General features: G+C 34.0%; 1 protein-coding gene and 1 pseudogene across 2 annotated transcripts in view; one reads left to right on the top strand and one right to left on the bottom strand.

Annotated features, from left to right (window-relative positions):
- Window positions 1-13,135, bottom strand: part of MAN1A2 (mannosidase alpha class 1A member 2) — a 163,468-nt gene that overhangs the window by 51,495 nt on the left and 98,838 nt on the right. The gene's annotated exons all lie outside the window — the stretch shown is intronic.
- Window positions 3,364-3,967, top strand: LOC142869565 (PEST proteolytic signal-containing nuclear protein pseudogene; annotated as a pseudogene).

Raw genomic sequence — 13,135 nt, 5'->3', positions numbered from 1 at the left:
TCATTTTCATGGTTAAATCAAAATGTCTTGATTTATTCAGTGACATCACCATTTTACCATCTGCCCAGACTTTCCTTAGATTTGATCAACCGCTTAAAATCATGCTGAATTTTAGCTGTCCTCACAATTTAACCAAGTTTCTTATTTGGTTTTAGTTTTCCCCAGATTTTCTAGCTGCCTTTCTACTGTCTCCCATCGTTTTCTTTAATCATTTATTGTTTCCTAGCCTCTCAATCATGTTACTTACACTTACATTTGAGTTACCTCTCCCTCCCAATCTAGTTATTCTCTAGGCATACTCCACAGCTTTCATCTAGACACTTCTATTTTCATCCTTTCCAGAGTTAAACCCATTGTTTCCTCAATCCTATATCTTGGTCTACATCTGTTTTACCAAATCACATTCTTAAATAATTTCCAAAAAGGACTGAGATACCTTGCTGTCTGAAATTCTTATTATGTTCTCCTTATTAATTTTACTTTATATGAATATCAAATTCAAGGTTGGAAATAATTTTCTCTGAGAGCTTCTGGAAAGTACTACTCCAAAACCTTCTAACATCTAATATCACTGTTAAGAAATTCAATGTTATTTTATAATAGGCTCAATGTGTTCCCAGTCCCCCTTCCTCACACTTAACTCTCTTTTCCAAGGTTCGGAACCTTCATTTTAACATTGGTGAAATTTAGGTGTGGTCTTTTTTTATTCCTACATTCACTGTGCTAGGTGCTTTTCAAACTAAGATTAGTATCTTTCAGCTCTAAGAAAGTTCTTTACTATTATTTCTTTGATTATTTTTTCCACTCCACTTTCTCACTTCTTTCCTCTGAAACTGTCATTAATTAAAATTTGGACCTCCTGGATTGATTCTCTATTATTATTTTCTCAAATTTTAGTCTCTTAGTCTTCTTCCTCTATATTCTGAGAACTTTTATTCAATCAATTTTATCTTTAGTCCTTTCACTGAAGTTTTAATGTCAGCAATCATGCCCATGCTTTCAATCTGAGCTCTTTCTTATTCTCTAACTTGCTTCTTTATCTCTTCTATTCTTATTTTATGAACAGAATATATTCTCAGAGTTCTTTGAATAAAATTGAGAATTTAAAATGTTTATTCATAGAATTGTCACAGTCTCCTCTGGGATCCCTTTTTTGCCTTTAAATACTTTTTACTGTGAAATTTAACGTGCATACAGAAAAGCACATAAAACATAAATGTTCTCATTATAGAGAACATTGGTATAACTTGCATTCAAAACAATGCCAGTACCCCAAAAAACCTTCCATGTAACCCTTCCTAATCATAATTCTGACCTTTCTAAAAGGTAACCAATATCTTAACTTTTGAAATAATCATTTATTTGACGTTTTTATACATTTTATCATCTGATACGCTCTCCCAACTATGGTTTGTTTTGCCATTGGTATATTTAACATACTAATTAAATATAATCATCTTCTTATGTCTAGCTCAAAATTTGGTAAGATTCAACCATGCTGTTGAGTGTAGCTGTGTATCATTTATTTGTACTTCTGTATGATATCCCACTGTATTAATCAATCATTATTTATTTATCCGTGCTTAAGAGTGAAGTTCTGGGTTGCTACTGTGGGTTTCCTCCACTGAACAGCAGGTGTTCCTCCTGTTGAGCAGACCTATTTACCACTAAGTCTGTCCCTTGAGTGAGAATTCTGACTGGATGCTTTTTGTGTGGCGAAGTCAGGGAAAGATGGGCTAAGTGGAAGGCTTTGCTTCAAAATCAGGAATGGGTTTATTGTGAGCCACCACACAAGGTCCCTTTTAGAGTGTTTTGATCTTTTATAAACAATTCTTTGTGCTTAAACCTTTTAAATTTTCTTATAACCTAATGTTCACATAAATATTTTATTCAGTTGACTGTAGTAAGAATGTATTTTGTAAAAATACTCAGATACATAATTCCATTCCTCTCCTCTCTCAAAAGATTCTGAACTTACTGCTGCTGCTTTCTCATTATCTTCCTGTTCCTTAATCCTCTGCTTTCTAGCTTCAGCCTATACCACATAATCAAACCAAAATGGCTCTCTACAATTTAATAGTCATTTCTCTGTCCAAATACATCAAATAAATTTTAAGTATGGGAATAAGATAATTAGAGCATAAAAGAATCATTGTGGAGGTTGAATTAATAAGGGGTGGGCCTAAATTATCTGCAGGTATAAGAAATGAAGAAATAGATTGACTAAGAAAGTAGAAACAATAGGACTGGTATGTGTTCAGAGTGTCAGGTTTCTGGCATGGGCCAGACCATGTAAAATGTGGGTGAAATAAATCAAGAGGAAGAGATAGTTTTAAAATGAAGATACTGAGGTCCATTCTGTACATATGAAGTTTAAGGTACCTACAAAATATTCAGGCACAAATATCCTGTACATGTGTAGATAGAAGCTAAAGCCTAAGAAAGATCAGTATTGAAATATTGATTTCCATGGGAAGAGGTGAAAATTTTTTTGTAAAGCACCAAATAACCTACAGTCTCTGCTGCATATTCCTCCATTTGTTGTTGTTGTTAACAGTATTTGTTTAAACAACCTTTTAAAAACGTAAAAACCATTCTAAGCTAGTGGGCCATATAGAAATAGGCCACAGGCTGGCCTGCCATAGTTTGCTGATTGCTCATTTGGTTCTCACCAATATAGAGAATATAATTCATCCTATAAAAAGAGATGAGGTTGGTGGGGCAAAATCAAAAGGGTAAGAAATAAGAATCCCTAGGAATATGAACATTTAAGAAGTTTTGTGAAGAAGAATATGAAACAAATTCCCATCCCTTGAAAGTGGACTGGCCTTTTGTCTTGCTTTGCCTAACTGAATGTGGTAAAAAGTAACTATGTCATTTTCAAGCTTAAGCCTCAAGAGGCCTTGCGTGCTCCATTTCTTTTTATGGAACTCTTGATATTACCATGTAAAGCAGTATGGTATATCCTGATAGAAGATGAAGCAGAGCTGAATCCTCCCAAATGAGGCCAAGCTAGCTTACCCAGCCTCCAGCCAACCTGTCAGCTAACAGCAGACATGAACGAGTCCAGATAAGATCAGCAGAACCCAAGCCAGACCAGAACAACCACTTAGGCAACCTACAGATTCCAGAGAAACAATAATTTGTTTTAAGCCACTACATTTTAGAGTGGTTTATTATACAGCAATAGCTAACTAATACATTGTCTTTTTTGGACTAATCTGTAGGACATTCACTGGACCACATAAGGAATTACTTTTAGTGAAGTGATGGGGAGCAGAGCCCACAATGCAATGTATTGAGAAGTGAACAGGAGGCAAACAAGAAAAATCAATAAATATAAACTATTCCTTCAGGGGGAAAATGGAGGACGGGAAGGCGGGAGAGGAGAAGCCTGAAAAGTTGCAGCGAGCTGGAGCCACCGGAGGACCTGAAGAAGAAGCAGAAAAACCTGTGAAAACTAAGACTGTTTCTTCCAGTAGTGGAGGGGAAAGTTCCAGTCGCAGCGCTGAGAAGAGATCAGCTGAAGAAGAAGCTGCAGACCTCCCAGCAAAGCCTACAAAGATCTCCAAGTTTGGATTTGCCATAGGTAGTCAGACAACAAAGAAAGCATCAGCCATATCCATCAAACTTGGATCAAGTAAGCCTAAAGAAACTGTTCCAACTCTTGCTCCTAAAACTCTTTCAGTAGCAGCGGCTTTTAATGAAGATGAAGATAGTGAACCAGAGGAAATGCCTCCAGAAGCAAAGATGAGGATGAAGAATATTGGAAGGGATACACCAACATCAGCTGGACCAAACTCCTTCAATAAAGCAAAGCGTGGGTTTTCTGATAACCAGAAGCTATGGGAACGAAATATAAAATCTCATCTTGGAAATGTCCATGACCAAGACAATTAAATGATGTGTTTTGAAATTGGGGTGTGGGGTGGGTGTAAAGTTAAAAGGAACAGTTTCCTTTTTTAAAGAATGGTGCCGCTTTTTTTTTTCTTTTTCATTTTTTTTTTTTAAGATTGAGTGGTACACTAATAAATGAGAGTTTGAAATTAGAGGTAATTTATGTTTTATATACAGATTTCAAGACATTTGCTAATTTTGTAGTTTCATGTGATTAGTTTCCAAAGGTTACAGATAATAAAGAAATCAGAAATGGTACCTTTTTAAGAATTGCATATTTTTTTAAACACAACTATTAGCACATTGAAAGGGAAGCAAAAAGTTATTGTCTATTTAAAACTGCAAGCAGTTACCCTCTTAACTCCCTCATTACCTAAACTGGCTCCCAGGAACAGCATTATAGAGAGAGGGAGTATTGTATTGGGAGGGAAATGTTACTGAACTATTGACTGAAAGTAAATTTAGATAAAATTAAAATACAGCTTTTTTTCCTTATGGGCATTTGTTTTGTTTCAAGTCAACATAAACTAGGTATTGCATTGCTATCAGTGGATATAGACATTTAGCTCTTTTTTAAAAAATAAATAAATTTTAAATTTTTATGTAAACTGTTGAGTATTTGAAATAGCTCACTTCACCTTAAATGGGTCTTGTCTTTCTTCACTAGCCTTCAAAGGAAAACCATTTGCTACCAAAGTAAATCAGTATTTTGAATGTGCTTCTCCTGGTTTTTGTTTATTAGCTAGTTCATGTAAGCATTTCCACCAGAACTTGAGGCAAATCATAAGGAAGCTGTTTCTTTTAAAATACAAACCACCACCAAAAATTTAAATGTACATATTGCTTAAGTATCTGGCTGTTTTTATTTTTTAAAGGTATAAACACCAAAAAAAAAATTTAACAATGTACGAAGATGGAAAATGAGAAGATGCACTTTCTGTAACTTTGTCTAAGCATTTAAGTTACTAACTTGTGAAATCCAATTTGAATTGAACTTAACTACAGGCTTTCTTACAAGTACAATTATCTGGTTTATTTTAAGAATATACATATTGACCAATGATGGCCTTTCAAAAAGCACATTTTAGGTACTGAAAATGGAAGGAAAGAAAATGCATCTTCAAACATTTTATGGAATCTCTCACCACATTTACTTTGTTAGATTTGTGTGTTTGTAGGGTGTTTGTTTTTGTATTTTTGTATTGTATATGAACTTTTTTTTAATGTGACAGTTACACATCTTTAAAAGCATAGAGACAAAAGAAACATACAGTATAATGATTCCCTTGAAAAGTCCTGCAATGTTAAAATTTGGAGGCAGCTTCATTCTATTTTATTGGTGGTAACTACTCGCTGAGCTCTTCTAATAGGTAATAACTCCAGAGAAGCAGCCTGTGTATATTCCTAACACTTTGTTCACTTGCTTTTAAGTTTAGAATAAGCCCCAGGTAAAACAATGGAAATGTATATAGAACTCTTAGTTCTTACATGATTTAATTTTATCAAGATACATGAATTTAACTTACTTTAATGTAGGAAAACTATCCATTTTTGTCCATTTTACTGTTTGTTAAAATAACATCCCTCTCCTACATATTCTTTTCTTGACCCAAATGAAATATAACCTAAGGTCAAGATGGGAGAGAGAAATGACTGAGATGAATGTCTTTACTAAAATACCAATAAATTTGTCAAACTCAAAAAAAAAAAACAAAACTATTCCTTCAAAGGGATTTATCATGACAAGAAGAAGAGATATGGAGTATTCGTCAGAAGGGGCTATGGCACTGAAAAAGAGGTAAAGGAAATAGAAAGAGGGATTTATCAGCTATGATAAAGGAACTAGGGAGACTAATACATAACATAATTAAATGGGGACACCAAAAAACAAACAAAACAAAAAAAGAGTTCAAGAGTTAGTTGAAAGAAGATCCAGAACACAGGTCAATGAATAAACACAAGATAATGGATGCTGCATTCTCTGAGACTGGAAAAATAGAAGTAAAACCAACAAGTAAATGAATTTATAGGTAAAGAGATTCCCTGACCTGATTTAGGAAGCAAGGTCATCTGAGCAGGGGTGAGGGAAAGGGGTATGGTGACCAATCTGACAAACTATTAGAGGAGATGTTCTAGGAATAATTTTTTTTAAACCAGGAGAATAGAGTAAGACATGCAAGAAGCAATAATAAACAGAGAAATTAACAGTTTAAACCAGAAATTCATGATGAGGCTATGGAACAGAAGTACATTAAACTTTTCATGTTATTCGGACAGAAGATACAGTAATGATTAATTCTAGATGTCAGAAAAATATAAACTATCAGGATATAAAACTCAATGCAATCATCAGGAAAAGATGGACATTACATATATATATATATAATTTATATATATATAATTTTTTTCTTCTTCAAACCTTCAATTATTGCCTTGAGAAAATTTCCAGGCAGAGGCACAAGGATGGGGAATTGAGGCACAGACTTAGAGACTTCCTGAGTTGAAAAAATGAAGCTGAGATTCCAGGAAGACTAAGGCAACTACAGTTCATAGGTCAGGGTACCTGAGAGGACAGATCTTCACCGAAAGAGAACCCCAGAGATCTGCAAAGGACCCCTCTTGAGTATTCAGCAGATTGCCAAACAGCACCTGCATGTGAAGAAACTACCTAAGACTGGAGAAAGAGCCACAGGAAAGGATTGGCAAAAACACTGTCTGATGCTCACAAGAAGCCTACTGGCAATAGTGCCCATTCTTACCAGCCACGTAAGGAAAATTCATAAGTCACAGGACATTTAGTATTCAGGGAGATCTTTCCTCAGTAGAAAGAAAATTTAGCCCTAGATTGAGCAATGCACCAGATATGCCTAAGAAATCCTAGAAGCAAGACAGGAAAAAGGTCAAATTGTTTCCCAGTGACTGAACTGCATCCTTAAACAAAACTCAAAATGTATAGGAATACAAAAATATCCGCACCTAGCAAGGTAAAATTCACAATGTGTAATATCTAGTCAAGGATTAACAGGCATGCAAAGAGGCAAGAAACACAATGAACAATGAGGAGAATAAGGATTCAGTCAAAAGTGATCGAAACTGACACCGATGGTAGAATTTCCAGAGAAGAACACTAAAATAGTCACTATTGTATTACATATGTTCCAGAAGTTAAGTGGAGATAAGGAAGATATAAAAAAGAGCCAAATTGAACTTCTAAAGATAAAAATTATTTCAGAGATAAAAAACATATATTGGATATGATTAATAGCAGATTGGACAATGCATAAGAAAAGATTAGTGAATTTGAAGGCACTGCAATAGAAACTACTTTAAAAACTAAAAGGAAAAAATAACCACCAATGAGCTAAGTAGAGTCTCTGAAGGAGAGGGAAAAATCATATGGAGAAATAATGGCCAAAATTTTTCCAAATTTGATGATAATTACAAACTCACAAGAAAATGAAAACACAATATATTACAATTTGTGGGGTGCCACTAAAGCAGTACTAAGTGAGAAATCAATAGCATGAAAATCTATGAGAAAAAAAATGTTCTCACATCAAGAACCTTAGCTTCAACCTTAAGAAACTAGAAAAGGAAGAGCAAATTAAACCCAAAGAAAAAGAAAGCAAATAATAAAGATTAGGGCAAAAATCATTGAAATGAGTCTATAGATATTAAAAAGACAATAAGAGAATATTATGAACAACTTTATGACAATAAATTAGGACAATGAGACGAAATGGACAAATCCTCTGAAAAGCAGAAATTGTTAAAACTTACTCAAGAATAAATAGATAACCTGAACAACCCTTTTACCTGTCAAAGAAATTGAAACTACAATTAAAAACCTTTCTAAAAGAAACCTTCAGGCCCAGATGATTATTACATTGGTAAATTCTACCAAACATTTAAGGAAGAAACAGTACCAACTCTGTATAAACTCTTACCAAAAAATTACAGATAAGGGAATACTTCACAATTAACTCTAGGAGAGCATCATTATAATGATACCAAAACCAGACATAAAAATGAAAGTTATAGAACAACATCTCTCATTTAACATAATCAAATCCAACAAAATATTTTTAAAAGAATAACACATCATAATCAAGTGTGATTTACCTTGGAATGTAGGACAGGTTTAACGTTCTAAAATCAATCAATGTAATTCACTATATTATCAAACTAATAAAAAAATAGATACAGTAAAAGCATTGGACAAAATTTGACATCCATTCCTAATAAAAACTTTCAGTAAACCAGAAAAACAAACTCCCTCAACCTCAAAGACTGAATACTTTCTCCCTGAGATCAGGAACAATACTAGGATGCTCACTTTTATCACTTATCTTCAACCTGGAATGAAGGTTCTAGCATAACACAATACAAGAAGCCTCAGCATAACACATACATAAGTAAGAGTCATTAAAATAACATAAGGGGATTTGTTCTATTTTGCATTTCAGCCTCATGCATCTATTTCTGTTTATACTGTAGATTTAATGAAAGAATTAACAAATGAGTAGGAAAGAAATGATTTAAAAAGATAGAATTAAAGGAAATGAAATAAAAGAAAAAAAAGCAGGAAAAGGTAAAACTCTTTGTCATCATGATTTAGGGAAAATATTTTTTTATCTGGAAATTATTGCTAGGGTTTCCAGACTTAGTCAGAGATTACTGAGGTTATAGGACTCAGTCCCACTACTGCCTAATTTCCAGCTTTTAGGCAGTTGGTCCAGTGGAAGATTATGTGCTTAATACATGGATACATAGTGAAAGCCTGAGATCCATGGTAATTAGGGAATTATTAGCCAGTAGTTTGACTTTCTTACTTGAACCACTGACTCATGCCTGCCTACATGTTAAATCTGATGAACCACAACACTCCAAGGTCCTTTTGATATTCAGAATTGATAATGCATCATAAAGCACTCCTAAATATCAATGATTTGTATGATCTATCCCAGCGTGTCCTGCAGTTAATGGCAGGTCTCTAACAGAAGGTATTTTTTGAAGTGTTCTTATAGGAAACTCTAGAATAGAAGCTAATAAGAGGCATTTTCAAATACATTATCTCATAAATATGACCCACATCATCATCCTATTAAATGAAAAAACAGAGGCATAAAGAACTAAACTATCTAAATTATTAAGCAGGAAAGCCAGAATTAGTCTTCTAACTCCAAAGGGTATATATCATTCTCATTTTTCCCACAATTTTAAATTTAGTAGTATAAAATTTTTTGAATCAGTAATGACTCATTTCCTATATCTTCTTTACTTTAATCATTAAATGTCATAGGTTAAATCCTTTAAAAACTAGTAAAAAAGTAAAGTTAAAAAAATACTAAAAATCTAGGTTACTTTACTACATTTTTTATATCCGTTGCCAAGTACTTTTCCTGAAAGTAATTATCAGTATTCTCTGTGATTGCTATGTGCATGTCACAGACAATATCATTACTCTAATTATAATAGCCAAAGCAGAATTGTTCAATTTCAATTCAATTAAATGTTTGTTTTGTATACTATTTATAGATATTACAGATGTAAACTGCTCAAAGATAACGGAATTTGATATATTTTTCAGAAGCTTATATAAAATATACAAAAAACATTAAAAGGAACAAATTAAACAATTTAGTAACAATTGCAGCTGCTAAAGAGATACCAGGGCAGCTCACTAGGATTTTCAAGACTTTCTGCCAAAATAACCAGTGAATAGCTCTCTCTATAACATTTTCAAAGTTAATAACTGAGAGTGAATATATTATAAAGTAATTTGAATTTATTTTGTGGGGAAAAACAGGAAAAATAAACGAGTTATCTTTTTTTGGTTGTAATTTTTTGTGCAAAAATAAACATAAAAATTGTCATTTTAACTATTTTGTAACTGTACCATTCAGTGGCATTTATGACATTCACAGTGCTGTATAAACGTTACCACTATCTATTTCCAAACTTTATCACTGTAAACAGAAACTTTGTAACAGTAAGCCTCCATTCTTCTCTCCATTCCCCTCACTCAAGCCCCTGGTAACCTCTAATCTACTCTGTCTTTTACGAATTTGAAAACTCTACCGTGTTTCCCCGAAAATAAGACCTACCCATAAAATAAGCCCTAGCAGTATTTCTAAGCATTTGAGCAATATAAGCCCCTACCCCAAAATAAGATCTAGTGATGGGCGTGGCTACAGCTTAGCGTATCTGCATAATCAATGCATTTCCTGGAAGAGCGGTAAAGATCACCAGCAGCCCTTCTCATCTGCCCCATGATAGCTCCATTGCTCAACATGAGAGATTGGGGCCAATGGTTCTAAAGGAAACAGAGTCACAAGAAATTCAGGATGGAATTCAGGGTTTGGAATGATGTTTCAGAAGAAGATGACTTAACTATATTTGAATAAATGCAGATTGTTGTACCATACTTAAAAAAAATAACATATCCCCTGAAAATAAGCCATAGGGTGTCTTCTTGAGGAATAATAAATATAAGACCCTGTCTTATTTTGGGGGAAACACGGTAGATATTTGATATAAGTGGAACCATACAATATTTGTCATTTTGTAACTGGCTTTGTTCACTTAGCATAATGTTTTCAATGTTCATCTAATGTATCAGAACTTCATTTCATTTTATGGCTAAATAATATTCCATTGTATGTTTACATCACATTTTGTTTACTCATTCATCTAAGAGACACTTGGGTTGTTTCTACCTTCAGGCTATTATGAATAATATTGCTGTGAACACTGGCATACAAGTATATGTTTGAGTCCCTGTTTTCAAATCTTTTGGGTATACAGGAGTTGAATGTATGGGTCATACAGTAATTCTATGTTTAACCTTTTGAGGAACCATCAAATGGTTTTTCACAGTAGCTGTGCCATTTTACATTTTCATCAGCAATGTACAGTGTTCCAATCTCTCCACATCCTTGCCAAGGCTTATTTTTCATCCTTCTTGATTGTAGCCATCCTGGTAGCTGTGAGATGGTATTTCACTGTGGTCTTGATTTGCATTTCCCTAATGACTAATGATGTTGAGCATCTTTTTCATGTACTTAATTTCAATTTTCACATCTTCTTTGGAGAAATGACTATTCAAGGCCTTGTTGAGTTGTAGGAGTTCTGTATATATTCTGGATATATTCTCTTATCAGATATGTTATTTGCAAATATTTTCTCTCTTTCTGGGGATTACCTTTTCAATCTGATCCTTTGATATATGAAAGTTCTAAATTTTAATCAAATCGAACTTACCTATTTTTTTTTTCTATTGTTACTTGTGCCTTTGGTCTCATACTGAAAACTCTATTGCCAAATCTGAAGTCATGAAGATTTCCTCCTATATATTCTTTTAAGAGTTTTATAGTTTTGGCTCTTAAAGTCTTTAGGTTAATTTTTATAAATGATATAGTGTAAGTGTCTAACTCATTCTTTTTCATGGGGCTATCCAGTTTTCTCAATACCATTTGAAGAGAGTTATCTTTTCAATTATTGTCATCAGTGGTATACTGCTGGTCATTCCAAGGCTGGCAATTAAAAAATTGTGATATATTTTTTCAGTATCCTAAGATTTTAGTGTGGAAGAAGGCATCCTCTTATTTATTTTTAAAAAATTGTGATCTAACTTCAAAACAAAAATTCATTACCAAATTTGGATAATAAAGGTAATAAACAGAAAAAAAATAAAAGTGTTCAGAAAAAAAATCACAGATAGCACTTTGGTTTCTATTGTTACAGTGTTTACTTCCTCTCTCTTTCTAAATATCTTTCTAGATATGTCATTTATCTATGTCAAGTATTCTATAATGTAACTTTTTTTTTTTTTTGAGACAGAGTCTCACTTTGTTGCCCAGGCTAGAGTGAGTGCCATGGCGTCAGCCTAGCTCACAGCAACCTCAATCTCCTGGGCTCAAGCGATCCTACTGCCTCAGCCTCCCAAGTAGCTGAGACTATAGGCATGCGCCACCATGCCCGGCTAATTTTTTGTATATATATTAGTTGGCCAATTAATTTCTTTCTATTTATAGTAGAGACAGGGTCTCGCTCTTGCTCAGGCTGGTTTCGAACACCTGACCTTGAGCAATCCACCCGCCTCAGCCTCCCAGAGTGCTAGGATTACAGGCGTGAGCCACCGCGCTCGGCCTATAACGTAACTTTTAATGGCTGTATAGTATACCATATCATGTCCCTCAGCCATGAACAAAAATGTATTAATAAAAAGAAAAAGATTTGTTCTGTGAGATTTAGATTCAGTCAAAAGGCTACACTTAAGGACATAGAAGGCCACATATAGCCTTAAGGCTGTAAGTTCCCCATCCTTAGAACAGACTGCTTCTACTAAACTAGTATTTACAAAGACTAATATGTTTCTAGTATCTCCATAGACTGGTCACCAGAAACTTTGTCTCTCTCTTTCCCACTTCCCCATACACATGATGAAATCAATGCAATTTTTAAACTGAGACGCTATTCTTTGACTGTTATGTTGACAAAAATGTGCTTGCTTCAGGGGTACATCTAAATTGACAAAGGAAATCGACAATTTCCCTGTACCCAGTATGTCAAAGAGTATGAATATTTGTATGCTCTTTGAACTAGCAACTCATTTCCAGCAATTTATTTCAAGGAAATTTTCAGATCTATATATTAAAATTTATTTACAGTAACTTTATAGTTATTTGTAATAGAGATAATTTAGAAACATTCTAAAGCAGTCCTGTCCAACAGAACTTTCTGTGATGAAGAAAGTGTTCGTTATCTGTATTGTCCAGTATAGTAGCCACATGTGATTATTAAACACTTGAAATGTTGCTGGTATGACTATGAAATTACATTTTAAATTTTATTTACTTTCAATTAATTTAAATTTAAATAGCTACTTGTGGCTAGTCCCTGCCACATTGGACAGTGCAGTATTTAAACATCTTATAATAGGGACTTGGGGGTCAAGTATGCTTTGTGATACTGCAATATCAACATTAAAGAAATTTGATGTTCATCACTACTTTTTTTTTTTTTTTTTGAGACAGTGTCTCACTCTGTTGCACAGGCTAGAGTGCCATGGCATCAGCCTAGCTCACAGCAACCTCAAACTCCTGGGCTCAAGCACTCCTTCTGTCTCAGCCTCCCAAGTAGCTGGGACTACAGGCATGCGCCACCATACCTGGCTAATTTTTTCTATATATTTTTAGTTAGCCAATTAATTTATTTCTATTTTTAGTAGAGATGG

The sequence above is a fragment of the Microcebus murinus genome, chromosome 2 (genome assembly GCF_040939455.1).
Source record: "Microcebus murinus isolate Inina chromosome 2, M.murinus_Inina_mat1.0, whole genome shotgun sequence".
In the NCBI taxonomy this organism is placed as follows: Eukaryota; Metazoa; Chordata; class Mammalia; order Primates; family Cheirogaleidae; genus Microcebus; species Microcebus murinus.
Note: the sequence above shows the minus strand (reverse complement) of the source record. Positions and strands in the feature narration are given on the sequence as shown.